Source organism: Hemiscyllium ocellatum, unplaced genomic scaffold (genome assembly GCF_020745735.1).
Source record: "Hemiscyllium ocellatum isolate sHemOce1 unplaced genomic scaffold, sHemOce1.pat.X.cur. scaffold_1300_pat_ctg1, whole genome shotgun sequence".
Lineage (NCBI taxonomy): Eukaryota > Metazoa > Chordata > Chondrichthyes > Orectolobiformes > Hemiscylliidae > Hemiscyllium > Hemiscyllium ocellatum.
Genome location: NW_026867733.1, coordinates 71,821 through 98,370, shown reverse-complemented (window position 1 = coordinate 98,370; position 26,550 = coordinate 71,821). Strand labels below are relative to the sequence as shown.

The following is a 26,550-nucleotide window of genomic DNA, read 5'->3' as shown; positions in this document are numbered from 1 at the left end:
ACGTGCGGTGGCTCCGGCCCGTGCCATCTGATTGGTCGTCAGCGCGACCTACGCGGCTACGTAACAGATGGACAGAAAAGCACGGGGAAAGCACAGCGACTGCTGCAGAGTGATCTTCCGGTCTGGTTGGATATCTTGGAAGGAAGGTAGACGGTAAGGGAATAAAGGAACTTTGAATATCATCAAACTGATGGAAAGGATAGTCGGCAAATATGACCTCCACCGTTGGAGTATTAATGTGCTATCGCTTCTCGGCCTTTTGGCTTGGAATATGTGTAGTTTCTGTTCTTATCAGTTTAATCGCTGATATCTCCCGAAGGTGGGAGTGTTTGTATTAAATGGATTTTTGGAGCAGGGAGATGGCTTAAGGGCTTGCTCTGTCCTCTCCATGTATCAGCCTGGTATTGCAGTGTTTCCAGGAATGGTGCACCCAACGCTTACCCAAGTTCAAAAGCAGGTGAATGCAATGTGAATCTCTTGCCTTTGCTAGTTTGCCGTGTTGATGGCAGTCAGTGATTGTTGCATCTATTGTCTTTTCAGTTGCAGGAAACTATCGTCTTTTGTTACGGGTTTTCTGTCTTATGAACCTGCTCTGCAGTTACCTGATGAAGGTGCAGCACGCTGAAAGCCAGGACAGGGGTAACCCCAACGTGCTACAGGGAACATTCTGGAACCAGGGGCCTGCCAGGAAGGTAACTTGCCAATTTGAATGAATGGATTTGCCCTTGTCTGCCGTTTTGGGCTTCTGCGGTCGTTCTTGGAACGTATCCCACCGATGGTACGGCGGTGGCGGGGGGTGGGGTGACTGCTGTAATTTCAAAGAACCCCGTTGGGCTGAAACCTGGTGTTGTGGGATTTTTAACACAGTCAAATCAGGTTGTGGGATCCCATGACTCAGCCAATGTCAAATGGCTATCAGATCAGCCCCCACAGCCCCTTCCCAACCCCCCCGCCTCCCCCCCCACCCCCGAGGCAACAAATTTATCCTAATATTTTCTTGAACAAGGAAGAAATGTCTTTAGTCTGTTTCCTGAATAGAGTGAAACCCCCATCTCTGTTTGTTTCTTCGCAAACTACTGTACGGAAGCGACCTGCTTTAGTAGCTACGTCTGTACGTAAAGATTATTCACGCAGACGATCGCCCAAGGCTGGAACTGGCTTCAGCTCCCTGGTGCCACCAGGCAGCCGTACTAACCACTGATCCACTGTGCCACCCGTACGATTTGGAACGATTTGTCATCATTTGCGGTGCAAGTAGCGAAACAGTTGTCAGTTTGTCAACTGGGTCGGATTATAATGTTGTCAGCGATCTGCAGCAATGTGAACGGAGATGTCGAATCGAGCTGCTGGTGGTGATGAGGCGCGCTTGCAGCGTGACATGTTTACACGGGGAGATCAGCTCCCTCCCCATTCTCCACAGAGAGTCGGATACAAGTAGAGAGGATATTGAAAGTGGACGATAAAGAAAGGGTGCACGGACGTAATTCGCTTTTCGCAACTTTTCGGATTGATGCGGAATGCCGAGGAGCGAATCCTGTACGTGAGGGAAACGATGATTGGCATTTATGGGCAAGCTACACCAACACAAGGGGAGGCAATGAATAGGATCTTTCCGTCAAGGCCAACATTTCTCGCCCATGCCGAGATCAGCCTGGTGGTGAGCTGCTCTCTCGAACCGCTGCAGTCCAAGTGCTGTCGGTAGCCCCGCGATGCTGTTTGGGCGGGGATTCCCGATTTTGACCCGGTAACACCGGAGGAACAAGGACATATTTGCAATTCAGGACAGCGAGTGCCTCGGCGGGGGGGAGAACTTGCGAATGGTGGTGTTCCCGTGGATCTGCTGCCGTCATCCTTCGAGGCTGCGTTGGCCATGGGTTTGCAAGGTGCTGCCTGAGGAATTCTGGTGAATCTTGTAGATGCCGGGGGAATGAATGACCCTGCCGCCGCCGCTGTCCCCGATCACCGGGAGAAACCTCTCTGCAGTCGACCTGACGTGCGGTGGCTCCGGCCCGTGCCATCTGATTGGTCGTCAGCGCGACCTACGCGGCTACGTAACAGATGGACAGAAAAGCACGGGGAAAGCACAGCGACTGCTGCAGAGTGATCTTCCGGTCTGGTTGGATATCTTGGAAGGAAGGTAGACGGTAAGGGAATAAAGGAACTTTGAATATCATCAAACTGATGGAAAGGATAGTCGGCAAATATGACCTCCACCGTTGGAGTATTAATGTGCTATCGCTTCTCGGCCTTTTGGCTTGGAATATGTGTAGTTTCTGTTCTTATCAGTTTAATCGCTGATATCTCCCGAAGGTGGGAGTGTTTGTATTAAATGGATTTTTGGAGCAGGGAGATGGCTTAAGGGCTTGCTCTGTCCTCTCCATGTATCAGCCTGGTATTGCAGTGTTTCCAGGAATGGTGCACCCAACGCTTACCCAAGTTCAAAAGCAGGTGAATGCAATGTGAATCTCTTGCCTTTGCTAGTTTGCCGTGTTGATGGCAGTCAGTGATTGTTGCATCTATTGTCTTTTCAGTTGCAGGAAACTATCGTCTTTTGTTACGGGTTTTCTGTCTTATGAACCTGCTCTGCAGTTACCTGATGAAGGTGCAGCACGCTGAAAGCCAGGACAGGGGTAACCCCAACGTGCTACAGGGAACATTCTGGAACCAGGGGCCTGCCAGGAAGGTAACTTGCCAATTTGAATGAATGGATTTGCCCTTGTCTGCCGTTTTGGGCTTCTGCGGTCGTTCTTGGAACGTATCCCACCGATGGTACGGCGGTGGCGGGGGGTGGGGTGACTGCTGTAATTTCAAAGAACCCCGTTGGGCTGAAACCTGGTGTTGTGGGATTTTTAACACAGTCAAATCAGGTTGTGGGATCCCATGACTCAGCCAATGTCAAATGGCTATCAGATCAGCCCCCACAGCCCCTTCCCAACCCCCCCGCCTCCCCCCCCACCCCCGAGGCAACAAATTTATCCTAATATTTTCTTGAACAAGGAAGAAATGTCTTTAGTCTGTTTCCTGAATAGAGTGAAACCCCCATCTCTGTTTGTTTCTTCGCAAACTACTGTACGGAAGCGACCTGCTTTAGTAGCTACGTCTGTACGTAAAGATTATTCACGCAGACGATCGCCCAAGGCTGGAACTGGCTTCAGCTCCCTGGTGCCACCAGGCAGCCGTACTAACCACTGATCCACTGTGCCACCCGTACGATTTGGAACGATTTGTCATCATTTGCGGTGCAAGTAGCGAAACAGTTGTCAGTTTGTCAACTGGGTCGGATTATAATGTTGTCAGCGATCTGCAGCAATGTGAACGGAGATGTCGAATCGAGCTGCTGGTGGTGATGAGGCGCGCTTGCAGCGTGACATGTTTACACGGGGAGATCAGCTCCCTCCCCATTCTCCACAGAGAGTCGGATACAAGTAGAGAGGATATTGAAAGTGGACGATAAAGAAAGGGTGCACGGACGTAATTCGCTTTTCGCAACTTTTCGGATTGATGCGGAATGCCGAGGAGCGAATCCTGTACGTGAGGGAAACGATGATTGGCATTTATGGGCAAGCTACACCAACACAAGGGGAGGCAATGAATAGGATCTTTCCGTCAAGGCCAACATTTCTCGCCCATGCCGAGATCAGCCTGGTGGTGAGCTGCTCTCTCGAACCGCTGCAGTCCAAGTGCTGTCGGTAGCCCCGCGATGCTGTTTGGGCGGGGATTCCCGATTTTGACCCGGTAACACCGGAGGAACAAGGACATATTTGCAATTCAGGACAGCGAGTGCCTCGGCGGGGGGGAGAACTTGCGAATGGTGGTGTTCCCGTGGATCTGCTGCCGTCATCCTTCGAGGCTGCGTTGGCCATGGGTTTGCAAGGTGCTGCCTGAGGAATTCTGGTGAATCTTGTAGATGCCGGGGGAATGAATGACCCTGCCGCCGCCGCTGTCCCCGATCACCGGGAGAAACCTCTCTGCAGTCGACCTGACGTGCGGTGGCTCCGGCCCGTGCCATCTGATTGGTCGTCAGCGCGACCTACGCGGCTACGTAACAGATGGACAGAAAAGCACGGGGAAAGCACAGCGACTGCTGCAGAGTGATCTTCCGGTCTGGTTGGATATCTTGGAAGGAAGGTAGACGGTAAGGGAATAAAGGAACTTTGAATATCATCAAACTGATGGAAAGGATAGTCGGCAAATATGACCTCCACCGTTGGAGTATTAATGTGCTATCGCTTCTCGGCCTTTTGGCTTGGAATATGTGTAGTTTCTGTTCTTATCAGTTTAATCGCTGATATCTCCCGAAGGTGGGAGTGTTTGTATTAAATGGATTTTTGGAGCAGGGAGATGGCTTAAGGGCTTGCTCTGTCCTCTCCATGTATCAGCCTGGTATTGCAGTGTTTCCAGGAATGGTGCACCCAACGCTTACCCAAGTTCAAAAGCAGGTGAATGCAATGTGAATCTCTTGCCTTTGCTAGTTTGCCGTGTTGATGGCAGTCAGTGATTGTTGCATCTATTGTCTTTTCAGTTGCAGGAAACTATCGTCTTTTGTTACGGGTTTTCTGTCTTATGAACCTGCTCTGCAGTTACCTGATGAAGGTGCAGCACGCTGAAAGCCAGGACAGGGGTAACCCCAACGTGCTACAGGGAACATTCTGGAACCAGGGGCCTGCCAGGAAGGTAACTTGCCAATTTGAATGAATGGATTTGCCCTTGTCTGCCGTTTTGGGCTTCTGCGGTCGTTCTTGGAACGTATCCCACCGATGGTACGGCGGTGGCGGGGGGTGGGGTGACTGCTGTAATTTCAAAGAACCCCGTTGGGCTGAAACCTGGTGTTGTGGGATTTTTAACACAGTCAAATCAGGTTGTGGGATCCCATGACTCAGCCAATGTCAAATGGCTATCAGATCAGCCCCCACAGCCCCTTCCCAACCCCCCCGCCTCCCCCCCCACCCCCGAGGCAACAAATTTATCCTAATATTTTCTTGAACAAGGAAGAAATGTCTTTAGTCTGTTTCCTGAATAGAGTGAAACCCCCATCTCTGTTTGTTTCTTCGCAAACTACTGTACGGAAGCGACCTGCTTTAGTAGCTACGTCTGTACGTAAAGATTATTCACGCAGACGATCGCCCAAGGCTGGAACTGGCTTCAGCTCCCTGGTGCCACCAGGCAGCCGTACTAACCACTGATCCACTGTGCCACCCGTACGATTTGGAACGATTTGTCATCATTTGCGGTGCAAGTAGCGAAACAGTTGTCAGTTTGTCAACTGGGTCGGATTATAATGTTGTCAGCGATCTGCAGCAATGTGAACGGAGATGTCGAATCGAGCTGCTGGTGGTGATGAGGCGCGCTTGCAGCGTGACATGTTTACACGGGGAGATCAGCTCCCTCCCCATTCTCCACAGAGAGTCGGATACAAGTAGAGAGGATATTGAAAGTGGACGATAAAGAAAGGGTGCACGGACGTAATTCGCTTTTCGCAACTTTTCGGATTGATGCGGAATGCCGAGGAGCGAATCCTGTACGTGAGGGAAACGATGATTGGCATTTATGGGCAAGCTACACCAACACAAGGGGAGGCAATGAATAGGATCTTTCCGTCAAGGCCAACATTTCTCGCCCATGCCGAGATCAGCCTGGTGGTGAGCTGCTCTCTCGAACCGCTGCAGTCCAAGTGCTGTCGGTAGCCCCGCGATGCTGTTTGGGCGGGGATTCCCGATTTTGACCCGGTAACACCGGAGGAACAAGGACATATTTGCAATTCAGGACAGCGAGTGCCTCGGGGGGGGGGAGAACTTGCGAATGGTGGTGTTCCCGTGGATCTGCTGCCGTCATCCTTCGAGGCTGCGTTGGCCATGGGTTTGCAAGGTGCTGCCTGAGGAATTCTGGTGAATCTTGTAGATGCCGGGGGAATGAATGACCCTGCCGCCGCCGCTGTCCCCGATCACCGGGAGAAACCTCTCTGCAGTCGACCTGACGTGCGGTGGCTCCGGCCCGTGCCATCTGATTGGTCGTCAGCGCGACCTACGCGGCTACGTAACAGATGGACAGAAAAGCACGGGGAAAGCACAGCGACTGCTGCAGAGTGATCTTCCGGTCTGGTTGGATATCTTGGAAGGAAGGTAGACGGTAAGGGAATAAAGGAACTTTGAATATCATCAAACTGATGGAAAGGATAGTCGGCAAATATGACCTCCACCGTTGGAGTATTAATGTGCTATCGCTTCTCGGCCTTTTGGCTTGGAATATGTGTAGTTTCTGTTCTTATCAGTTTAATCGCTGATATCTCCCGAAGGTGGGAGTGTTTGTATTAAATGGATTTTTGGAGCAGGGAGATGGCTTAAGGGCTTGCTCTGTCCTCTCCATGTATCAGCCTGGTATTGCAGTGTTTCCAGGAATGGTGCACCCAACGCTTACCCAAGTTCAAAAGCAGGTGAATGCAATGTGAATCTCTTGCCTTTGCTAGTTTGCCGTGTTGATGGCAGTCAGTGATTGTTGCATCTATTGTCTTTTCAGTTGCAGGAAACTATCGTCTTTTGTTACGGGTTTTCTGTCTTATGAACCTGCTCTGCAGTTACCTGATGAAGGTGCAGCACGCTGAAAGCCAGGACAGGGGTAACCCCAACGTGCTACAGGGAACATTCTGGAACCAGGGGCCTGCCAGGAAGGTAACTTGCCAATTTGAATGAATGGATTTGCCCTTGTCTGCCGTTTTGGGCTTCTGCGGTCGTTCTTGGAACGTATCCCACCGATGGTACGGCGGTGGCGGGGGGTGGGGTGACTGCTGTAATTTCAAAGAACCCCGTTGGGCTGAAACCTGGTGTTGTGGGATTTTTAACACAGTCAAATCAGGTTGTGGGATCCCATGACTCAGCCAATGTCAAATGGCTATCAGATCAGCCCCCACAGCCCCTTCCCAACCCCCCCGCCTCCCCCCCCACCCCCGAGGCAACAAATTTATCCTAATATTTTCTTGAACAAGGAAGAAATGTCTTTAGTCTGTTTCCTGAATAGAGTGAAACCCCCATCTCTGTTTGTTTCTTCGCAAACTACTGTACGGAAGCGACCTGCTTTAGTAGCTACGTCTGTACGTAAAGATTATTCACGCAGACGATCGCCCAAGGCTGGAACTGGCTTCAGCTCCCTGGTGCCACCAGGCAGCCGTACTAACCACTGATCCACTGTGCCACCCGTACGATTTGGAACGATTTGTCATCATTTGCGGTGCAAGTAGCGAAACAGTTGTCAGTTTGTCAACTGGGTCGGATTATAATGTTGTCAGCGATCTGCAGCAATGTGAACGGAGATGTCGAATCGAGCTGCTGGTGGTGATGAGGCGCGCTTGCAGCGTGACATGTTTACACGGGGAGATCAGCTCCCTCCCCATTCTCCACAGAGAGTCGGATACAAGTAGAGAGGATATTGAAAGTGGACGATAAAGAAAGGGTGCACGGACGTAATTCGCTTTTCGCAACTTTTCGGATTGATGCGGAATGCCGAGGAGCGAATCCTGTACGTGAGGGAAACGATGATTGGCATTTATGGGCAAGCTACACCAACACAAGGGGAGGCAATGAATAGGATCTTTCCGTCAAGGCCAACATTTCTCGCCCATGCCGAGATCAGCCTGGTGGTGAGCTGCTCTCTCGAACCGCTGCAGTCCAAGTGCTGTCGGTAGCCCCGCGATGCTGTTTGGGCGGGGATTCCCGATTTTGACCCGGTAACACCGGAGGAACAAGGACATATTTGCAATTCAGGACAGCGAGTGCCTCGGCGGGGGGGAGAACTTGCGAATGGTGGTGTTCCCGTGGATCTGCTGCCGTCATCCTTCGAGGCTGCGTTGGCCATGGGTTTGCAAGGTGCTGCCTGAGGAATTCTGGTGAATCTTGTAGATGCCGGGGGAATGAATGACCCTGCCGCCGCCGCTGTCCCCGATCACCGGGAGAAACCTCTCTGCAGTCGACCTGACGTGCGGTGGCTCCGGCCCGTGCCATCTGATTGGTCGTCAGCGCGACCTACGCGGCTACGTAACAGATGGACAGAAAAGCACGGGGAAAGCACAGCGACTGCTGCAGAGTGATCTTCCGGTCTGGTTGGATATCTTGGAAGGAAGGTAGACGGTAAGGGAATAAAGGAACTTTGAATATCATCAAACTGATGGAAAGGATAGTCGGCAAATATGACCTCCACCGTTGGAGTATTAATGTGCTATCGCTTCTCGGCCTTTTGGCTTGGAATATGTGTAGTTTCTGTTCTTATCAGTTTAATCGCTGATATCTCCCGAAGGTGGGAGTGTTTGTATTAAATGGATTTTTGGAGCAGGGAGATGGCTTAAGGGCTTGCTCTGTCCTCTCCATGTATCAGCCTGGTATTGCAGTGTTTCCAGGAATGGTGCACCCAACGCTTACCCAAGTTCAAAAGCAGGTGAATGCAATGTGAATCTCTTGCCTTTGCTAGTTTGCCGTGTTGATGGCAGTCAGTGATTGTTGCATCTATTGTCTTTTCAGTTGCAGGAAACTATCGTCTTTTGTTACGGGTTTTCTGTCTTATGAACCTGCTCTGCAGTTACCTGATGAAGGTGCAGCACGCTGAAAGCCAGGACAGGGGTAACCCCAACGTGCTACAGGGAACATTCTGGAACCAGGGGCCTGCCAGGAAGGTAACTTGCCAATTTGAATGAATGGATTTGCCCTTGTCTGCCGTTTTGGGCTTCTGCGGTCGTTCTTGGAACGTATCCCACCGATGGTACGGCGGTGGCGGGGGGTGGGGTGACTGCTGTAATTTCAAAGAACCCCGTTGGGCTGAAACCTGGTGTTGTGGGATTTTTAACACAGTCAAATCAGGTTGTGGGATCCCATGACTCAGCCAATGTCAAATGGCTATCAGATCAGCCCCCACAGCCCCTTCCCAACCCCCCCGCCTCCCCCCCCACCCCCGAGGCAACAAATTTATCCTAATATTTTCTTGAACAAGAAAGAAATGTCTTTAGTCTGTTTCCTGAATAGAGTGAAACCCCCATCTCTGTTTGTTTCTTCGCAAACTACTGTACGGAAGCGACCTGCTTTAGTAGCTACGTCTGTACGTAAAGATTATTCACGCAGACGATCGCCCAAGGCTGGAACTGGCTTCAGCTCCCTGGTGCCACCAGGCAGCCGTACTAACCACTGATCCACTGTGCCACCCGTACGATTTGGAACGATTTGTCATCATTTGCGGTGCAAGTAGCGAAACAGTTGTCAGTTTGTCAACTGGGTCGGATTATAATGTTGTCAGCGATCTGCAGCAATGTGAACGGAGATGTCGAATCGAGCTGCTGGTGGTGATGAGGCGCGCTTGCAGCGTGACATGTTTACACGGGGAGATCAGCTCCCTCCCCATTCTCCACAGAGAGTCGGATACAAGTAGAGAGGATATTGAAAGTGGACGATAAAGAAAGGGTGCACGGACGTAATTCGCTTTTCGCAACTTTTCGGATTGATGCGGAATGCCGAGGAGCGAATCCTGTACGTGAGGGAAACGATGATTGGCATTTATGGGCAAGCTACACCAACACAAGGGGAGGCAATGAATAGGATCTTTCCGTCAAGGCCAACATTTCTCGCCCATGCCGAGATCAGCCTGGTGGTGAGCTGCTCTCTCGAACCGCTGCAGTCCAAGTGCTGTCGGTAGCCCCGCGATGCTGTTTGGGCGGGGATTCCCGATTTTGACCCGGTAACACCGGAGGAACAAGGACATATTTGCAATTCAGGACAGCGAGTGCCTCGGGGGGGGGGAGAACTTGCGAATGGTGGTGTTCCCGTGGATCTGCTGCCGTCATCCTTCGAGGCTGCGTTGGCCATGGGTTTGCAAGGTGCTGCCTGAGGAATTCTGGTGAATCTTGTAGATAGATGCCGGGGGAATGAATGACCCTGCCGCCGCCGCTGTCCCCGATCACCGGGAGAAACCTCTCTGCAGTCGACCTGACGTGCGGTGGCTCCGGCCCGTGCCATCTGATTGGTCGTCAGCGCGACCTACGCGGCTACGTAACAGATGGACAGAAAAGCACGGGGAAAGCACAGCGACTGCTGCAGAGTGATCTTCCGGTCTGGTTGGATATCTTGGAAGGAAGGTAGACGGTAAGGGAATAAAGGAACTTTGAATATCATCAAACTGATGGAAAGGATAGTCGGCAAATATGACCTCCACCGTTGGAGTATTAATGTGCTATCGCTTCTCGGCCTTTTGGCTTGGAATATGTGTAGTTTCTGTTCTTATCAGTTTAATCGCTGATATCTCCCGAAGGTGGGAGTGTTTGTATTAAATGGATTTTTGGAGCAGGGAGATGGCTTAAGGGCTTGCTCTGTCCTCTCCATGTATCAGCCTGGTATTGCAGTGTTTCCAGGAATGGTGCACCCAACGCTTACCCAAGTTCAAAAGCAGGTGAATGCAATGTGAATCTCTTGCCTTTGCTAGTTTGCCGTGTTGATGGCAGTCAGTGATTGTTGCATCTATTGTCTTTTCAGTTGCAGGAAACTATCGTCTTTTGTTACGGGTTTTCTGTCTTATGAACCTGCTCTGCAGTTACCTGATGAAGGTGCAGCACGCTGAAAGCCAGGACAGGGGTAACCCCAACGTGCTACAGGGAACATTCTGGAACCAGGGGCCTGCCAGGAAGGTAACTTGCCAATTTGAATGAATGGATTTGCCCTTGTCTGCCGTTTTGGGCTTCTGCGGTCGTTCTTGGAACGTATCCCACCGATGGTACGGCGGTGGCGGGGGGTGGGGTGACTGCTGTAATTTCAAAGAACCCCGTTGGGCTGAAACCTGGTGTTGTGGGATTTTTAACACAGTCAAATCAGGTTGTGGGATCCCATGACTCAGCCAATGTCAAATGGCTATCAGATCAGCCCCCACAGCCCCTTCCCAACCCCCCCCCCCCCACCCCCGAGGCAACAAATTTATCCTAATATTTTCTTGAACAAGGAAGAAATGTCTTTAGTCTGTTTCCTGAATAGAGTGAAACCCCCATCTCTGTTTGTTTCTTCGCAAACTACTGTACGGAAGCGACCTGCTTTAGTAGCTACGTCTGTACGTAAAGATTATTCACGCAGACGATCGCCCAAGGCTGGAACTGGCTTCAGCTCCCTGGTGCCACCAGGCAGCCGTACTAACCACTGATCCACTGTGCCACCCGTACGATTTGGAACGATTTGTCATCATTTGCGGTGCAAGTAGCGAAACAGTTGTCAGTTTGTCAACTGGGTCGGATTATAATGTTGTCAGCGATCTGCAGCAATGTGAACGGAGATGTCGAATCGAGCTGCTGGTGGTGATGAGGCGCGCTTGCAGCGTGACATGTTTACACGGGGAGATCAGCTCCCTCCCCATTCTCCACAGAGAGTCGGATACAAGTAGAGAGGATATTGAAAGTGGACGATAAAGAAAGGGTGCACGGACGTAATTCGCTTTTCGCAACTTTTCGGATTGATGCGGAATGCCGAGGAGCGAATCCTGTACGTGAGGGAAACGATGATTGGCATTTATGGGCAAGCTACACCAACACAAGGGGAGGCAATGAATAGGATCTTTCCGTCAAGGCCAACATTTCTCGCCCATGCCGAGATCAGCCTGGTGGTGAGCTGCTCTCTCGAACCGCTGCAGTCCAAGTGCTGTCGGTAGCCCCGCGATGCTGTTTGGGCGGGGATTCCCGATTTTGACCCGGTAACACCGGAGGAACAAGGACATATTTGCAATTCAGGACAGCGAGTGCCTCGGCGGGGGGGAGAACTTGCGAATGGTGGTGTTCCCGTGGATCTGCTGCCGTCATCCTTCGAGGCTGCGTTGGCCATGGGTTTGCAAGGTGCTGCCTGAGGAATTCTGGTGAATCTTGTAGATGCCGGGGGAATGAATGACCCTGCCGCCGCCGCTGTCCCCGATCACCGGGAGAAACCTCTCTGCAGTCGACCTGACGTGCGGTGGCTCCGGCCCGTGCCATCTGATTGGTCGTCAGCGCGACCTACGCGGCTACGTAACAGATGGACAGAAAAGCACGGGGAAAGCACAGCGACTGCTGCAGAGTGATCTTCCGGTCTGGTTGGATATCTTGGAAGGAAGGTAGACGGTAAGGGAATAAAGGAACTTTGAATATCATCAAACTGATGGAAAGGATAGTCGGCAAATATGACCTCCACCGTTGGAGTATTAATGTGCTATCGCTTCTCGGCCTTTTGGCTTGGAATATGTGTAGTTTCTGTTCTTATCAGTTTAATCGCTGATATCTCCCGAAGGTGGGAGTGTTTGTATTAAATGGATTTTTGGAGCAGGGAGATGGCTTAAGGGCTTGCTCTGTCCTCTCCATGTATCAGCCTGGTATTGCAGTGTTTCCAGGAATGGTGCACCCAACGCTTACCCAAGTTCAAAAGCAGGTGAATGCAATGTGAATCTCTTGCCTTTGCTAGTTTGCCGTGTTGATGGCAGTCAGTGATTGTTGCATCTATTGTCTTTTCAGTTGCAGGAAACTATCGTCTTTTGTTACGGGTTTTCTGTCTTATGAACCTGCTCTGCAGTTACCTGATGAAGGTGCAGCACGCTGAAAGCCAGGACAGGGGTAACCCCAACGTGCTACAGGGAACATTCTGGAACCAGGGGCCTGCCAGGAAGGTAACTTGCCAATTTGAATGAATGGATTTGCCCTTGTCTGCCGTTTTGGGCTTCTGCGGTCGTTCTTGGAACGTATCCCACCGATGGTACGGCGGTGGCGGGGGGTGGGGTGACTGCTGTAATTTCAAAGAACCCCGTTGGGCTGAAACCTGGTGTTGTGGGATTTTTAACACAGTCAAATCAGGTTGTGGGATCCCATGACTCAGCCAATGTCAAATGGCTATCAGATCAGCCCCCACAGCCCCTTCCCAACCCCCCCGCCTCCCCCCCACCCCCGAGGCAACAAATTTATCCTAATATTTTCTTGAACAAGGAAGAAATGTCTTTAGTCTGTTTCCTGAATAGAGTGAAACCCCCATCTCTGTTTGTTTCTTCGCAAACTACTGTACGGAAGCGACCTGCTTTAGTAGCTACGTCTGTACGTAAAGATTATTCACGCAGACGATCGCCCAAGGCTGGAACTGGCTTCAGCTCCCTGGTGCCACCAGGCAGCCGTACTAACCACTGATCCACTGTGCCACCCGTACGATTTGGAACGATTTGTCATCATTTGCGGTGCAAGTAGCGAAACAGTTGTCAGTTTGTCAACTGGGTCGGATTATAATGTTGTCAGCGATCTGCAGCAATGTGAACGGAGATGTCGAATCGAGCTGCTGGTGGTGATGAGGCGCGCTTGCAGCGTGACATGTTTACACGGGGAGATCAGCTCCCTCCCCATTCTCCACAGAGAGTCGGATACAAGTAGAGAGGATATTGAAAGTGGACGATAAAGAAAGGGTGCACGGACGTAATTCGCTTTTCGCAACTTTTCGGATTGATGCGGAATGCCGAGGAGCGAATCCTGTACGTGAGGGAAACGATGATTGGCATTTATGGGCAAGCTACACCAACACAAGGGGAGGCAATGAATAGGATCTTTCCGTCAAGGCCAACATTTCTCGCCCATGCCGAGATCAGCCTGGTGGTGAGCTGCTCTCTCGAACCGCTGCAGTCCAAGTGCTGTCGGTAGCCCCGCGATGCTGTTTGGGCGGGGATTCCCGATTTTGACCCGGTAACACCGGAGGAACAAGGACATATTTGCAATTCAGGACAGCGAGTGCCTCGGGGGGGGGGAGAACTTGCGAATGGTGGTGTTCCCGTGGATCTGCTGCCGTCATCCTTCGAGGCTGCGTTGGCCATGGGTTTGCAAGGTGCTGCCTGAGGAATTCTGGTGAATCTTGTAGATAGATGCCGGGGGAATGAATGACCCTGCCGCCGCCGCTGTCCCCGATCACCGGGAGAAACCTCTCTGCAGTCGACCTGACGTGCGGTGGCTCCGGCCCGTGCCATCTGATTGGTCGTCAGCGCGACCTACGCGGCTACGTAACAGATGGACAGAAAAGCACGGGGAAAGCACAGCGACTGCTGCAGAGTGATCTTCCGGTCTGGTTGGATATCTTGGAAGGAAGGTAGACGGTAAGGGAATAAAGGAACTTTGAATATCATCAAACTGATGGAAAGGATAGTCGGCAAATATGACCTCCACCGTTGGAGTATTAATGTGCTATCGCTTCTCGGCCTTTTGGCTTGGAATATGTGTAGTTTCTGTTCTTATCAGTTTAATCGCTGATATCTCCCGAAGGTGGGAGTGTTTGTATTAAATGGATTTTTGGAGCAGGGAGATGGCTTAAGGGCTTGCTCTGTCCTCTCCATGTATCAGCCTGGTATTGCAGTGTTTCCAGGAATGGTGCACCCAACGCTTACCCAAGTTCAAAAGCAGGTGAATGCAATGTGAATCTCTTGCCTTTGCTAGTTTGCCGTGTTGATGGCAGTCAGTGATTGTTGCATCTATTGTCTTTTCAGTTGCAGGAAACTATCGTCTTTTGTTACGGGTTTTCTGTCTTATGAACCTGCTCTGCAGTTACCTGATGAAGGTGCAGCACGCTGAAAGCCAGGACAGGGGTAACCCCAACGTGCTACAGGGAACATTCTGGAACCAGGGGCCTGCCAGGAAGGTAACTTGCCAATTTGAATGAATGGATTTGCCCTTGTCTGCCGTTTTGGGCTTCTGCGGTCGTTCTTGGAACGTATCCCACCGATGGTACGGCGGTGGCGGGGGGTGGGGTGACTGCTGTAATTTCAAAGAACCCCGTTGGGCTGAAACCTGGTGTTGTGGGATTTTTAACACAGTCAAATCAGGTTGTGGGATCCCATGACTCAGCCAATGTCAAATGGCTATCAGATCAGCCCCCACAGCCCCTTCCCAACCCCCCCGCCTCCCCCCCCACCCCCGAGGCAACAAATTTATCCTAATATTTTCTTGAACAAGGAAGAAATGTCTTTAGTCTGTTTCCTGAATAGAGTGAAACCCCCATCTCTGTTTGTTTCTTCGCAAACTACTGTACGGAAGCGACCTGCTTTAGTAGCTACGTCTGTACGTAAAGATTATTCACGCAGACGATCGCCCAAGGCTGGAACTGGCTTCAGCTCCCTGGTGCCACCAGGCAGCCGTACTAACCACTGATCCACTGTGCCACCCGTACGATTTGGAACGATTTGTCATCATTTGCGGTGCAAGTAGCGAAACAGTTGTCAGTTTGTCAACTGGGTCGGATTATAATGTTGTCAGCGATCTGCAGCAATGTGAACGGAGATGTCGAATCGAGCTGCTGGTGGTGATGAGGCGCGCTTGCAGCGTGACATGTTTACACGGGGAGATCAGCTCCCTCCCCATTCTCCACAGAGAGTCGGATACAAGTAGAGAGGATATTGAAAGTGGACGATAAAGAAAGGGTGCACGGACGTAATTCGCTTTTCGCAACTTTTCGGATTGATGCGGAATGCCGAGGAGCGAATCCTGTACGTGAGGGAAACGATGATTGGCATTTATGGGCAAGCTACACCAACACAAGGGGAGGCAATGAATAGGATCTTTCCGTCAAGGCCAACATTTCTCGCCCATGCCGAGATCAGCCTGGTGGTGAGCTGCTCTCTCGAACCGCTGCAGTCCAAGTGCTGTCGGTAGCCCCGCGATGCTGTTTGGGCGGGGATTCCCGATTTTGACCCGGTAACACCGGAGGAACAAGGACATATTTGCAATTCAGGACAGCGAGTGCCTCGGGGGGGGGGAGAACTTGCGAATGGTGGTGTTCCCGTGGATCTGCTGCCGTCATCCTTCGAGGCTGCGTTGGCCATGGGTTTGCAAGGTGCTGCCTGAGGAATTCTGGTGAATCTTGTAGATGCCGGGGGAATGAATGACCCTGCCGCCGCCGCTGTCCCCGATCACCGGGAGAAACCTCTCTGCAGTCGACCTGACGTGCGGTGGCTCCGGCCCGTGCCATCTGATTGGTCGTCAGCGCGACCTACGCGGCTACGTAACAGATGGACAGAAAAGCACGGGGAAAGCACAGCGACTGCTGCAGAGTGATCTTCCGGTCTGGTTGGATATCTTGGAAGGAAGGTAGACGGTAAGGGAATAAAGGAACTTTGAATATCATCAAACTGATGGAAAGGATAGTCGGCAAATATGACCTCCACCGTTGGAGTATTAATGTGCTATCGCTTCTCGGCCTTTTGGCTTGGAATATGTGTAGTTTCTGTTCTTATCAGTTTAATCGCTGATATCTCCCGAAGGTGGGAGTGTTTGTATTAAATGGATTTTTGGAGCAGGGAGATGGCTTAAGGGCTTGCTCTGTCCTCTCCATGTATCAGCCTGGTATTGCAGTGTTTCCAGGAATGGTGCACCCAACGCTTACCCAAGTTCAAAAGCAGGTGAATGCAATGTGAATCTCTTGCCTTTGCTAGTTTGCCGTGTTGATGGCAGTCAGTGATTGTTGCATCTATTGTCTTTTCAGTTGCAGGAAACTATCGTCTTTTGTTACGGGTTTTCTGTCTTATGAACCTGCTCTGCAGTTACCTGATGAAGGTGCAGCACGCTGAAAGCCAGGACAGGGGTAACCCCAACGTGCTACAGGGAACATTCTGGAACCAGGGGCCTGCCAGGAAGGTAACTTGCCAATTTGAATGAATGGATTTGCCCTTGTCTGCCGTTTTGGGCTTCTGCGGTCGTTCTTGGAACGTATCCCACCGATGGTACGGCGGTGGCGGGGGGTGGGGTGACTGCTGTAATTTCAAAGAACCCCGTTGGGCTGAAACCTGGTGTTGTGGGATTTTTAACACAGTCAAATCAGGTTGTGGGATCCCATGACTCAGCCAATGTCAAATGGCTATCAGATCAGCCCCCACAGCCCCTTCCCAACCCCCCCGCCTCCCCCCCCACCCCCGAGGCAACAAATTTATCCTAATATTTTCTTGAACAAGGAAGAAATGTCTTTAGTCTGTTTCCTGAATAGAGTGAAACCCCCATCTCTGTTTGTTTCTTCGCAAACTACTGTACGGAAGCGACCTGCTTTAGTAGCTACGTCTGTACGTAAAGATTATTCACGCAGACGATCGCCCAAGGCTGGAACTGGCTTCAGCTCCCTGGTGCCACCAGGCAGCCGTACTAACCACTGATCCACTGTGCCACCCGTACGATTTGGAACGATTTGTCATCATTTGCGGTGCAAGTAGCGAAACAGTTGTCAGTTTGTCAACTGGGTCGGATTATAATGTTGTCAGCGATCTGCAGCAATGTGAACGGAGATGTCGAATCGAGCTGCTGGTGGTGATGAGGCGCGCTTGCAGCGTGACATGTTTACACGGGGAGATCAGCTCCCTCCCCATTCTCCACAGAGAGTCGGATACAAGTAGAGAGGATATTGAAAGTGGACGATAAAGAAAGGGTGCACGGACGTAATTCGCTTTTCGCAACTTTTCGGATTGATGCGGAATGCCGAGGAGCGAATCCTGTACGTGAGGGAAACGATGATTGGCATTTATGGGCAAGCTACACCAACACAAGGGGAGGCAATGAATAGGATCTTTCCGTCAAGGCCAACATTTCTCGCCCATGCCGAGATCAGCCTGGTGGTGAGCTGCTCTCTCGAACCGCTGCAGTCCAAGTGCTGTCGGTAGCCCCGCGATGCTGTTTGGGCGGGGATTCCCGATTTTGACCCGGTAACACCGGAGGAACAAGGACATATTTGCAATTCAGGACAGCGAGTGCCTCGGGGGGGGGGAGAACTTGCGAATGGTGGTGTTCCCGTGGATCTGCTGCCGTCATCCTTCGAGGCTGCGTTGGCCATGGGTTTGCAAGGTGCTGCCTGAGGAATTCTGGTGAATCTGTAGATAGATGCCGGGGGAATGAATGACCCTGCCGCCGCCGCTGTCCCCGATCACCGGGAGAAACCTCTCTGCAGTCGACCTGACGTGCGGTGGCTCCGGCCCGTGCCATCTGATTGGTCGTCAGCGCGACCTACGCGGCTACGTAACAGATGGACAGAAAAGCACGGGGAAAGCACAGCGACTGCTGCAGAGTGATCTTCCGGTCTGGTTGGATATCTTGGAAGGAAGGTAGACGGTAAGGGAATAAAGGAACTTTGAATATCATCAAACTGATGGAAAGGATAGTCGGCAAATATGACCTCCACCGTTGGAGTATTAATGTGCTATCGCTTCTCGGCCTTTTGGCTTGGAATATGTGTAGTTTCTGTTCTTATCAGTTTAATCGCTGATATCTCCCGAAGGTGGGAGTGTTTGTATTAAATGGATTTTTGGAGCAGGGAGATGGCTTAAGGGCTTGCTCTGTCCTCTCCATGTATCAGCCTGGTATTGCAGTGTTTCCAGGAATGGTGCACCCAACGCTTACCCAAGTTCAAAAGCAGGTGAATGCAATGTGAATCTCTTGCCTTTGCTAGTTTGCCGTGTTGATGGCAGTCAGTGATTGTTGCATCTATTGTCTTTTCAGTTGCAGGAAACTATCGTCTTTTGTTACGGGTTTTCTGTCTTATGAACCTGCTCTGCAGTTACCTGATGAAGGTGCAGCACGCTGAAAGCCAGGACAGGGGTAACCCCAACGTGCTACAGGGAACATTCTGGAACCAGGGGCCTGCCAGGAAGGTAACTTGCCAATTTGAATGAATGGATTTGCCCTTGTCTGCCGTTTTGGGCTTCTGCGGTCGTTCTTGGAACGTATCCCACCGATGGTACGGCGGTGGCGGGGGGTGGGGTGACTGCTGTAATTTCAAAGAACCCCGTTGGGCTGAAACCTGGTGTTGTGGGATTTTTAACACAGTCAAATCAGGTTGTGGGATCCCATGACTCAGCCAATGTCAAATGGCTATCAGATCAGCCCCCACAGCCCCTTCCCAACCCCCCCGCCTCCCCCCCCACCCCCGAGGCAACAAATTTATCCTAATATTTTCTTGAACAAGGAAGAAATGTCTTTAGTCTGTTTCCTGAATAGAGTGAAACCCCCATCTCTGTTTGTTTCTTCGCAAACTACTGTACGGAAGCGACCTGCTTTAGTAGCTACGTCTGTACGTAAAGATTATTCACGCAGACGATCGCCCAAGGCTGGAACTGGCTTCAGCTCCCTGGTGCCACCAGGCAGCCGTACTAACCACTGATCCACTGTGCCACCCGTACGATTTGGAACGATTTGTCATCATTTGCGGTGCAAGTAGCGAAACAGTTGTCAGTTTGTCAACTGGGTCGGATTATAATGTTGTCAGCGATCTGCAGCAATGTGAACGGAGATGTCGAATCGAGCTGCTGGTGGTGATGAGGCGCGCTTGCAGCGTGACATGTTTACACGGGGAGATCAGCTCCCTCCCCATTCTCCACAGAGAGTCGGATACAAGTAGAGAGGATATTGAAAGTGGACGATAAAGAAAGGGTGCACGGACGTAATTCGCTTTTCGCAACTTTTCGGATTGATGCGGAATGCCGAGGAGCGAATCCTGTACGTGAGGGAAACGATGATTGGCATTTATGGGCAAGCTACACCAACACAAGGGGAGGCAATGAATAGGATCTTTCCGTCAAGGCCAACATTTCTCGCCCATGCCGAGATCAGCCTGGTGGTGAGCTGCTCTCTCGAACCGCTGCAGTCCAAGTGCTGTCGGTAGCCCCGCGATGCTGTTTGGGCGGGGATTCCCGATTTTGACCCGGTAACACCGGAGGAACAAGGACATATTTGCAATTCAGGACAGCGAGTGCCTCGGGGGGGGGGAGAACTTGCGAATGGTGGTGTTCCCGTGGATCTGCTGCCGTCATCCTTCGAGGCTGCGTTGGCCATGGGTTTGCAAGGTGCTGCCTGAGGAATTCTGGTGAATCTTGTATGATGCCGGGGGAATGAATGACCCTGCCGCCGCCGCTGTCCCCGATCACCGGGAGAAACCTCTCTGCAGTCGACCTGACGTGCGGTGGCTCCGGCCCGTGCCATCTGATTGGTCGTCAGCGCGACCTACGCGGCTACGTAACAGATGGACAGAAAAGCACGGGGAAAGCACAGCGACTGCTGCAGAGTGATCTTCCGGTCTGGTTGGATATCTTGGAAGGAAGGTAGACGGTAAGGGAATAAAGGAACTTTGAATATCATCAAACTGATGGAAAGGATAGTCGGCAAATATGACCTCCACCGTTGGAGTATTAATGTGCTATCGCTTCTCGGCCTTTTGGCTTGGAATATGTGTAGTTTCTGTTCTTATCAGTTTAATCGCTGATATCTCCCGAAGGTGGGAGTGTTTGTATTAAATGGATTTTTGGAGCAGGGAGATGGCTTAAGGGCTTGCTCTGTCCTCTCCATGTATCAGCCTGGTATTGCAGTGTTTCCAGGAATGGTGCACCCAACGCTTACCCAAGTTCAAAAGCAGGTGAATGCAATGTGAATCTCTTGCCTTTGCTAGTTTGCCGTGTTGATGGCAGTCAGTGATTGTTGCATCTATTGTCTTTTCAGTTGCAGGAAACTATCGTCTTTTGTTACGGGTTTTCTGTCTTATGAACCTGCTCTGCAGTTACCTGATGAAGGTGCAGCACGCTGAAAGCCAGGACAGGGGTAACCCCAACGTGCTACAGGGAACATTCTGGAACCAGGGGCCTGCCAGGAAGGTAACTTGCCAATTTGAATGAATGGATTTGCCCTTGTCTGCCGTTTTGGGCTTCTGCGGTCGTTCTTGGAACGTATCCCACCGATGGTACGGCGGTGGCGGGGGGTGGGGTGACTGCTGTAATTTCAAAGAACCCCGTTGGGCTGAAACCTGGTGTTGTGGGATTTTTAACACAGTCAAATCAGGTTGTGGGATCCCATGACTCAGCCAATGTCAAATGGCTATCAGATCAGCCCCCACAGCCCCTTCCCAACCCCCCCGCCTCCCCCCCCACCCCCGAGGCAACAAATTTATCCTAATATTTTCTTGAACAAGGAAGAAATGTCTTTAGTCTGTTTCCTGAATAGAGTGAAACCCCCATCTCTGTTTGTTTCTTCGCAAACTACTGTACGGAAGCGACCTGCTTTAGTAGCTACGTCTGTACGTAAAGATTATTCACGCAGACGATCGCCCAAGGCTGGAACTGGCTTCAGCTCCCTGGTGCCACCAGGCAGCCGTACTAACCACTGATCCACTGTGCCACCCGTACGATTTGGAACGATTTGTCATCATTTGCGGTGCAAGTAGCGAAACAGTTGTCAGTTTGTCAACTGGGTCGGATTATAATGTTGTCAGCGATCTGCAGCAATGTGAACGGAGATGTCGAATCGAGCTGCTGGTGGTGATGAGGCGCGCTTGCAGCGTGACATGTTTACACGGGGAGATCAGCTCCCTCCCCATTCTCCACAGAGAGTCGGATACAAGTAGAGAGGATATTGAAAGTGGACGATAAAGAAAGGGTGCACGGACGTAATTCGCTTTTCGCAACTTTTCGGATTGATGCGGAATGCCGAGGAGCGAATCCTGTACGTGAGGGAAACGATGATTGGCATTTATGGGCAAGCTACACCAACACAAGGGGAGGCAATGAATAGGATCTTTCCGTCAAGGCCAACATTTCTCGCCCATGCCGAGATCAGCCTGGTGGTGAGCTGCTCTCTCGAACCGCTGCAGTCCAAGTGCTGTCGGTAGCCCCGCGATGCTGTTTGGGCGGGGATTCCCGATTTTGACCCGGTAACACCGGAGGAACAAGGACATATTTGCAATTCAGGACAGCGAGTGCCTCGGGGGGGGGGAGAACTTGCGAATGGTGGTGTTCCCGTGGATCTGCTGCCGTCATCCTTCGAGGCTGCGTTGGCCATGGGTTTGCAAGGTGCTGCCTGAGGAATTCTGGTGAATCTTGTAGATGCCGGGGGAATGAATGACCCTGCCGCCGCCGCTGTCCCCGATCACCGGGAGAAACCTCTCTGCAGTCGACCTGACGTGCGGTGGCTCCGGCCCGTGCCATCTGATTGGTCGTCAGCGCGACCTACGCGGCTACGTAACAGATGGACAGAAAAGCACGGGGAAAGCACAGCGACTGCTGCAGAGTGATCTTCCGGTCTGGTTGGATATCTTGGAAGGAAGGTAGACGGTAAGGGAATAAAGGAACTTTGAATATCATCAAACTGATGGAAAGGATAGTCGGCAAATATGACCTCCACCGTTGGAGTATTAATGTGCTATCGCTTCTCGGCCTTTTGGCTTGGAATATGTGTAGTTTCTGTTCTTATCAGTTTAATCGCTGATATCTCCCGAAGGTGGGAGTGTTTGTATTAAATGGATTTTTGGAGCAGGGAGATGGCTTAAGGGCTTGCTCTGTCCTCTCCATGTATCAGCCTGGTATTGCAGTGTTTCCAGGAATGGTGCACCCAACGCTTACCCAAGTTCAAAAGCAGGTGAATGCAATGTGAATCTCTTGCCTTTGCTAGTTTGCCGTGTTGATGGCAGTCAGTGATTGTTGCATCTATTGTCTTTTCAGTTGCAGGAAACTATCGTCTTTTGTTACGGGTTTTCTGTCTTATGAACCTGCTCTGCAGTTACCTGATGAAGGTGCAGCACGCTGAAAGCCAGGACAGGGGTAACCCCAACGTGCTACAGGGAACATTCTGGAACCAGGGGCCTGCCAGGAAGGTAACTTGCCAATTTGAATGAATGGATTTGCCCTTGTCTGCCGTTTTGGGCTTCTGCGGTCGTTCTTGGAACGTATCCCACCGATGGTACGGCGGTGGCGGGGGGTGGGGTGACTGCTGTAATTTCAAAGAACCCCGTTGGGCTGAAACCTGGTGTTGTGGGATTTTTAACACAGTCAAATCAGGTTGTGGGATCCCATGACTCAGCCAATGTCAAATGGCTATCAGATCAGCCCCCACAGCCCCTTCCCAACCCCCCCGCCTCCCCCCCCACCCCCGAGGCAACAAATTTATCCTAATATTTTCTTGAACAAGGAAGAAATGTCTTTAGTCTGTTTCCTGAATAGAGTGAAACCCCCATCTCTGTTTGTTTCTTCGCAAACTACTGTACGGAAGCGACCTGCTTTAGTAGCTACGTCTGTACGTAAAGATTATTCACGCAGACGATCGCCCAAGGCTGGAACTGGCTTCAGCTCCCTGGTGCCACCAGGCAGCCGTACTAACCACTGATCCACTGTGCCACCCGTACGATTTGGAACGATTTGTCATCATTTGCGGTGCAAGTAGCGAAACAGTTGTCAGTTTGTCAACTGGGTCGGATTATAATGTTGTCAGCGATCTGCAGCAATGTGAACGGAGATGTCGAATCGAGCTGCTGGTGGTGATGAGGCGCGCTTGCAGCGTGACATGTTTACACGGGGAGATCAGCTCCCTCCCCATTCTCCACAGAGAGTCGGATACAAGTAGAGAGGATATTGAAAGTGGACGATAAAGAAAGGGTGCACGGACGTAATTCGCTTTTCGCAACTTTTCGGATTGATGCGGAATGCCGAGGAGCGAATCCTGTACGTGAGGGAAACGATGATTGGCATTTATGGGCAAGCTACACCAACACAAGGGGAGGCAATGAATAGGATCTTTCCGTCAAGGCCAACATTTCTCGCCCATGCCGAGATCAGCCTGGTGGTGAGCTGCTCTCTCGAACCGCTGCAGTCCAAGTGCTGTCGGTAGCCCCGCGATGCTGTTTGGGCGGGGATTCCCGATTTTGACCCGGTAACACCGGAGGAACAAGGACATATTTGCAATTCAGGACAGCGAGTGCCTCGGGGGGGGGGAGAACTTGCGAATGGTGGTGTTCCCGTGGATCTGCTGCCGTCATCCTTCGAGGCTGCGTTGGCCATGGGTTTGCAAGGTGCTGCCTGAGGAATTCTGGTGAATCTTGTAGATGCCGGGGGAATGAATGACCCTGCCGCCGCCGCTGTCCCCGATCACCGGGAGAAACCTCTCTGCAGTCGACCTGACGTGCGGTGGCTCCGGCCCGTGCCATCTGATTGGTCGTCAGCGCGACCTACGCGGCTACGTAACAGATGGACAGAAAAGCACGGGGAAAGCACAGCGACTGCTGCAGAGTGATCTTCCGGTCTGGTTGGATATCTTGGAAGGAAGGTAGACGGTAAGGGAATAAAGGAACTTTGAATATCATCAAACTGATGGAAAGGATAGTCGGCAAATATGACCTCCACCGTTGGAGTATTAATGTGCTATCGCTTCTCGGCCTTTTGGCTTGGAATATGTGTAGTTTCTGTTCTTATCAGTTTAATCGCTGATATCTCCCGAAGGTGGGAGTGTTTGTATTAAATGGATTTTTGGAGCAGGGAGATGGCTTAAGGGCTTGCTCTGTCCTCTCCATGTATCAGCCTGGTATTGCAGTGTTTCCAGGAATGGTGCACCCAACGCTTACCCAAGTTCAAAAGCAGGTGAATGCAATGTGAATCTCTTGCCTTTGCTAGTTTGCCGTGTTGATGGCAGTCAGTGATTGTTGCATCTATTGTCTTTTCAGTTGCAGGAAACTATCGTCTTTTGTTACGGGTTTTCTGTCTTATGAACCTGCTCTGCAGTTACCTGATGAAGGTGCAGCACGCTGAAAGCCAGGACAGGGGTAACCCCAACGTGCTACAGGGAACATTCTGGAACCAGGGGCCTGCCAGGAAGGTAACTTGCCAATTTGAATGAATGGATTTGCCCTTGTCTGCCGTTTTGGGCTTCTGCGGTCGTTCTTGGAACGTATCCCACCGATGGTACGGCGGTGGCGGGGGGTGGGGTGACTGCTGTAATTTCAAAGAACCCCGTTGGGCTGAAACCTGGTGTTGTGGGATTTTTAACACAGTCAAATCAGGTTGTGGGATCCCATGACTCAGCCAATGTCAAATGGCTATCAGATCAGCCCCCACAGCCCCTTCCCAACCCCCCCGCCTCCCCCCCCACCCCCGAGGCAACAAATTTATCCTAATATTTTCTTGAACAAGGAAGAAATGTCTTTAGTCTGTTTCCTGAATAGAGTGAAACCCCCATCTCTGTTTGTTTCTTCGCAAACTACTGTACGGAAGCGACCTGCTTTAGTAGCTACGTCTGTACGTAAAGATTATTCACGCAGACGATCGCCCAAGGCTGGAACTGGCTTCAGCTCCCTGGTGCCACCAGGCAGCCGTACTAACCACTGATCCACTGTGCCACCCGTACGATTTGGAACGATTTGTCATCATTTGCGGTGCAAGTAGCGAAACAGTTGTCAGTTTGTCAACTGGGTCGGATTATAATGTTGTCAGCGATCTGCAGCAATGTGAACGGAGATGTCGAATCGAGCTGCTGGTGGTGATGAGGCGCGCTTGCAGCGTGACATGTTTACACGGGGAGATCAGCTCCCTCCCCATTCTCCACAGAGAGTCGGATACAAGTAGAGAGGATATTGAAAGTGGACGATAAAGAAAGGGTGCACGGACGTAATTCGCTTTTCGCAACTTTTCGGATTGATGCGGAATGCCGAGGAGCGAATCCTGTACGTGAGGGAAACGATGATTGGCATTTATGGGCAAGCTACACCAACACAAGGGGAGGCAATGAATAGGATCTTTCCGTCAAGGCCAACATTTCTCGCCCATGCCGAGATCAGCCTGGTGGTGAGCTGCTCTCTCGAACCGCTGCAGTCCAAGTGCTGTCGGTAGCCCCGCGATGCTGTTTGGGCGGGGATTCCCGATTTTGACCCGGTAACACCGGAGGAACAAGGACATATTTGCAATTCAGGACAGCGAGTGCCTCGGGGGGGGGGAGAACTTGCGAATGGTGGTGTTCCCGTGGATCTGCTGCCGTCATCCTTCGAGGCTGCGTTGGCCATGGGTTTGCAAGGTGCTGCCTGAGGAATTCTGGTGAATCTTGTAGATGCCGGGGGAATGAATGACCCTGCCGCCGCCGCTGTCCCCGATCACCGGGAGAAACCTCTCTGCAGTCGACCTGACGTGCGGTGGCTCCGGCCCGTGCCATCTGATTGGTCGTCAGCGCGACCTACGCGGCTACGTAACAGATGGACAGAAAAGCACGGGGAAAGCACAGCGACTGCTGCAGAGTGATCTTCCGGTCTGGTTGGATATCTTGGAAGGAAGGTAGACGGTAAGGGAATAAAGGAACTTTGAATATCATCAAACTGATGGAAAGGATAGTCGGCAAATATGACCTCCACCGTTGGAGTATTAATGTGCTATCGCTTCTCGGCCTTTTGGCTTGGAATATGTGTAGTTTCTGTTCTTATCAGTTTAATCGCTGATATCTCCCGAAGGTGGGAGTGTTTGTATTAAATGGATTTTTGGAGCAGGGAGATGGCTTAAGGGCTTGCTCTGTCCTCTCCATGTATCAGCCTGGTATTGCAGTGTTTCCAGGAATGGTGCACCCAACGCTTACCCAAGTTCAAAAGCAGGTGAATGCAATGTGAATCTCTTGCCTTTGCTAGTTTGCCGTGTTGATGGCAGTCAGTGATTGTTGCATCTATTGTCTTTTCAGTTGCAGGAAACTATCGTCTTTTGTTACGGGTTTTCTGTCTTATGAACCTGCTCTGCAGTTACCTGATGAAGGTGCAGCACGCTGAAAGCCAGGACAGGGGTAACCCCAACGTGCTACAGGGA

General features: G+C 51.3%; 14 non-coding genes across 14 annotated transcripts; all 14 read left to right on the top strand.

The window, feature by feature from the left end:
* The first annotated feature begins 243 nt into the window (after window positions 1-243).
* Window positions 244-435, top strand: LOC132809554 (U2 spliceosomal RNA). Its single transcript, XR_009642418.1, has one exon. It is a non-coding gene; the product is annotated as a U2 spliceosomal RNA (small nuclear RNA).
* A 1,799-nt stretch (window positions 436-2,234) lies between these two features.
* On the top strand, window positions 2,235-2,426 carry LOC132809553 (U2 spliceosomal RNA). Its single transcript, XR_009642417.1, has one exon. It is a non-coding gene; the product is annotated as a U2 spliceosomal RNA (small nuclear RNA).
* Window positions 2,427-4,225: 1,799 nt separating this feature from the next.
* LOC132809552 (U2 spliceosomal RNA) lies at window positions 4,226-4,417 on the top strand. The gene has a single exon (XR_009642416.1). It is a non-coding gene; the product is annotated as a U2 spliceosomal RNA (small nuclear RNA).
* Window positions 4,418-6,216: 1,799 nt separating this feature from the next.
* On the top strand, window positions 6,217-6,408 carry LOC132809551 (U2 spliceosomal RNA). Its single transcript, XR_009642414.1, has one exon. It is a non-coding gene; the product is annotated as a U2 spliceosomal RNA (small nuclear RNA).
* A 1,799-nt stretch (window positions 6,409-8,207) lies between these two features.
* Window positions 8,208-8,399, top strand: LOC132809549 (U2 spliceosomal RNA). Its single transcript, XR_009642412.1, has one exon. It is a non-coding gene; the product is annotated as a U2 spliceosomal RNA (small nuclear RNA).
* Window positions 8,400-10,202: 1,803 nt separating this feature from the next.
* LOC132809548 (U2 spliceosomal RNA) lies at window positions 10,203-10,394 on the top strand. Its single transcript, XR_009642411.1, has one exon. It is a non-coding gene; the product is annotated as a U2 spliceosomal RNA (small nuclear RNA).
* A 1,793-nt stretch (window positions 10,395-12,187) lies between these two features.
* Window positions 12,188-12,379, top strand: LOC132809546 (U2 spliceosomal RNA). The gene has a single exon (XR_009642410.1). It is a non-coding gene; the product is annotated as a U2 spliceosomal RNA (small nuclear RNA).
* A 1,802-nt stretch (window positions 12,380-14,181) lies between these two features.
* Window positions 14,182-14,373, top strand: LOC132809545 (U2 spliceosomal RNA). Its single transcript, XR_009642409.1, has one exon. It is a non-coding gene; the product is annotated as a U2 spliceosomal RNA (small nuclear RNA).
* A 1,799-nt stretch (window positions 14,374-16,172) lies between these two features.
* LOC132809544 (U2 spliceosomal RNA) lies at window positions 16,173-16,364 on the top strand. Its single transcript, XR_009642408.1, has one exon. It is a non-coding gene; the product is annotated as a U2 spliceosomal RNA (small nuclear RNA).
* A 1,802-nt stretch (window positions 16,365-18,166) lies between these two features.
* LOC132809543 (U2 spliceosomal RNA) lies at window positions 18,167-18,358 on the top strand. Its single transcript, XR_009642407.1, has one exon. It is a non-coding gene; the product is annotated as a U2 spliceosomal RNA (small nuclear RNA).
* Window positions 18,359-20,158: 1,800 nt separating this feature from the next.
* Window positions 20,159-20,350, top strand: LOC132809542 (U2 spliceosomal RNA). Its single transcript, XR_009642406.1, has one exon. It is a non-coding gene; the product is annotated as a U2 spliceosomal RNA (small nuclear RNA).
* Window positions 20,351-22,149: 1,799 nt separating this feature from the next.
* On the top strand, window positions 22,150-22,341 carry LOC132809541 (U2 spliceosomal RNA). Its single transcript, XR_009642405.1, has one exon. It is a non-coding gene; the product is annotated as a U2 spliceosomal RNA (small nuclear RNA).
* A 1,799-nt stretch (window positions 22,342-24,140) lies between these two features.
* Window positions 24,141-24,332, top strand: LOC132809540 (U2 spliceosomal RNA). Its single transcript, XR_009642403.1, has one exon. It is a non-coding gene; the product is annotated as a U2 spliceosomal RNA (small nuclear RNA).
* Window positions 24,333-26,131: 1,799 nt separating this feature from the next.
* On the top strand, window positions 26,132-26,323 carry LOC132809539 (U2 spliceosomal RNA). Its single transcript, XR_009642402.1, has one exon. It is a non-coding gene; the product is annotated as a U2 spliceosomal RNA (small nuclear RNA).
* Window positions 26,324-26,550: the final 227 nt, after the last annotated feature.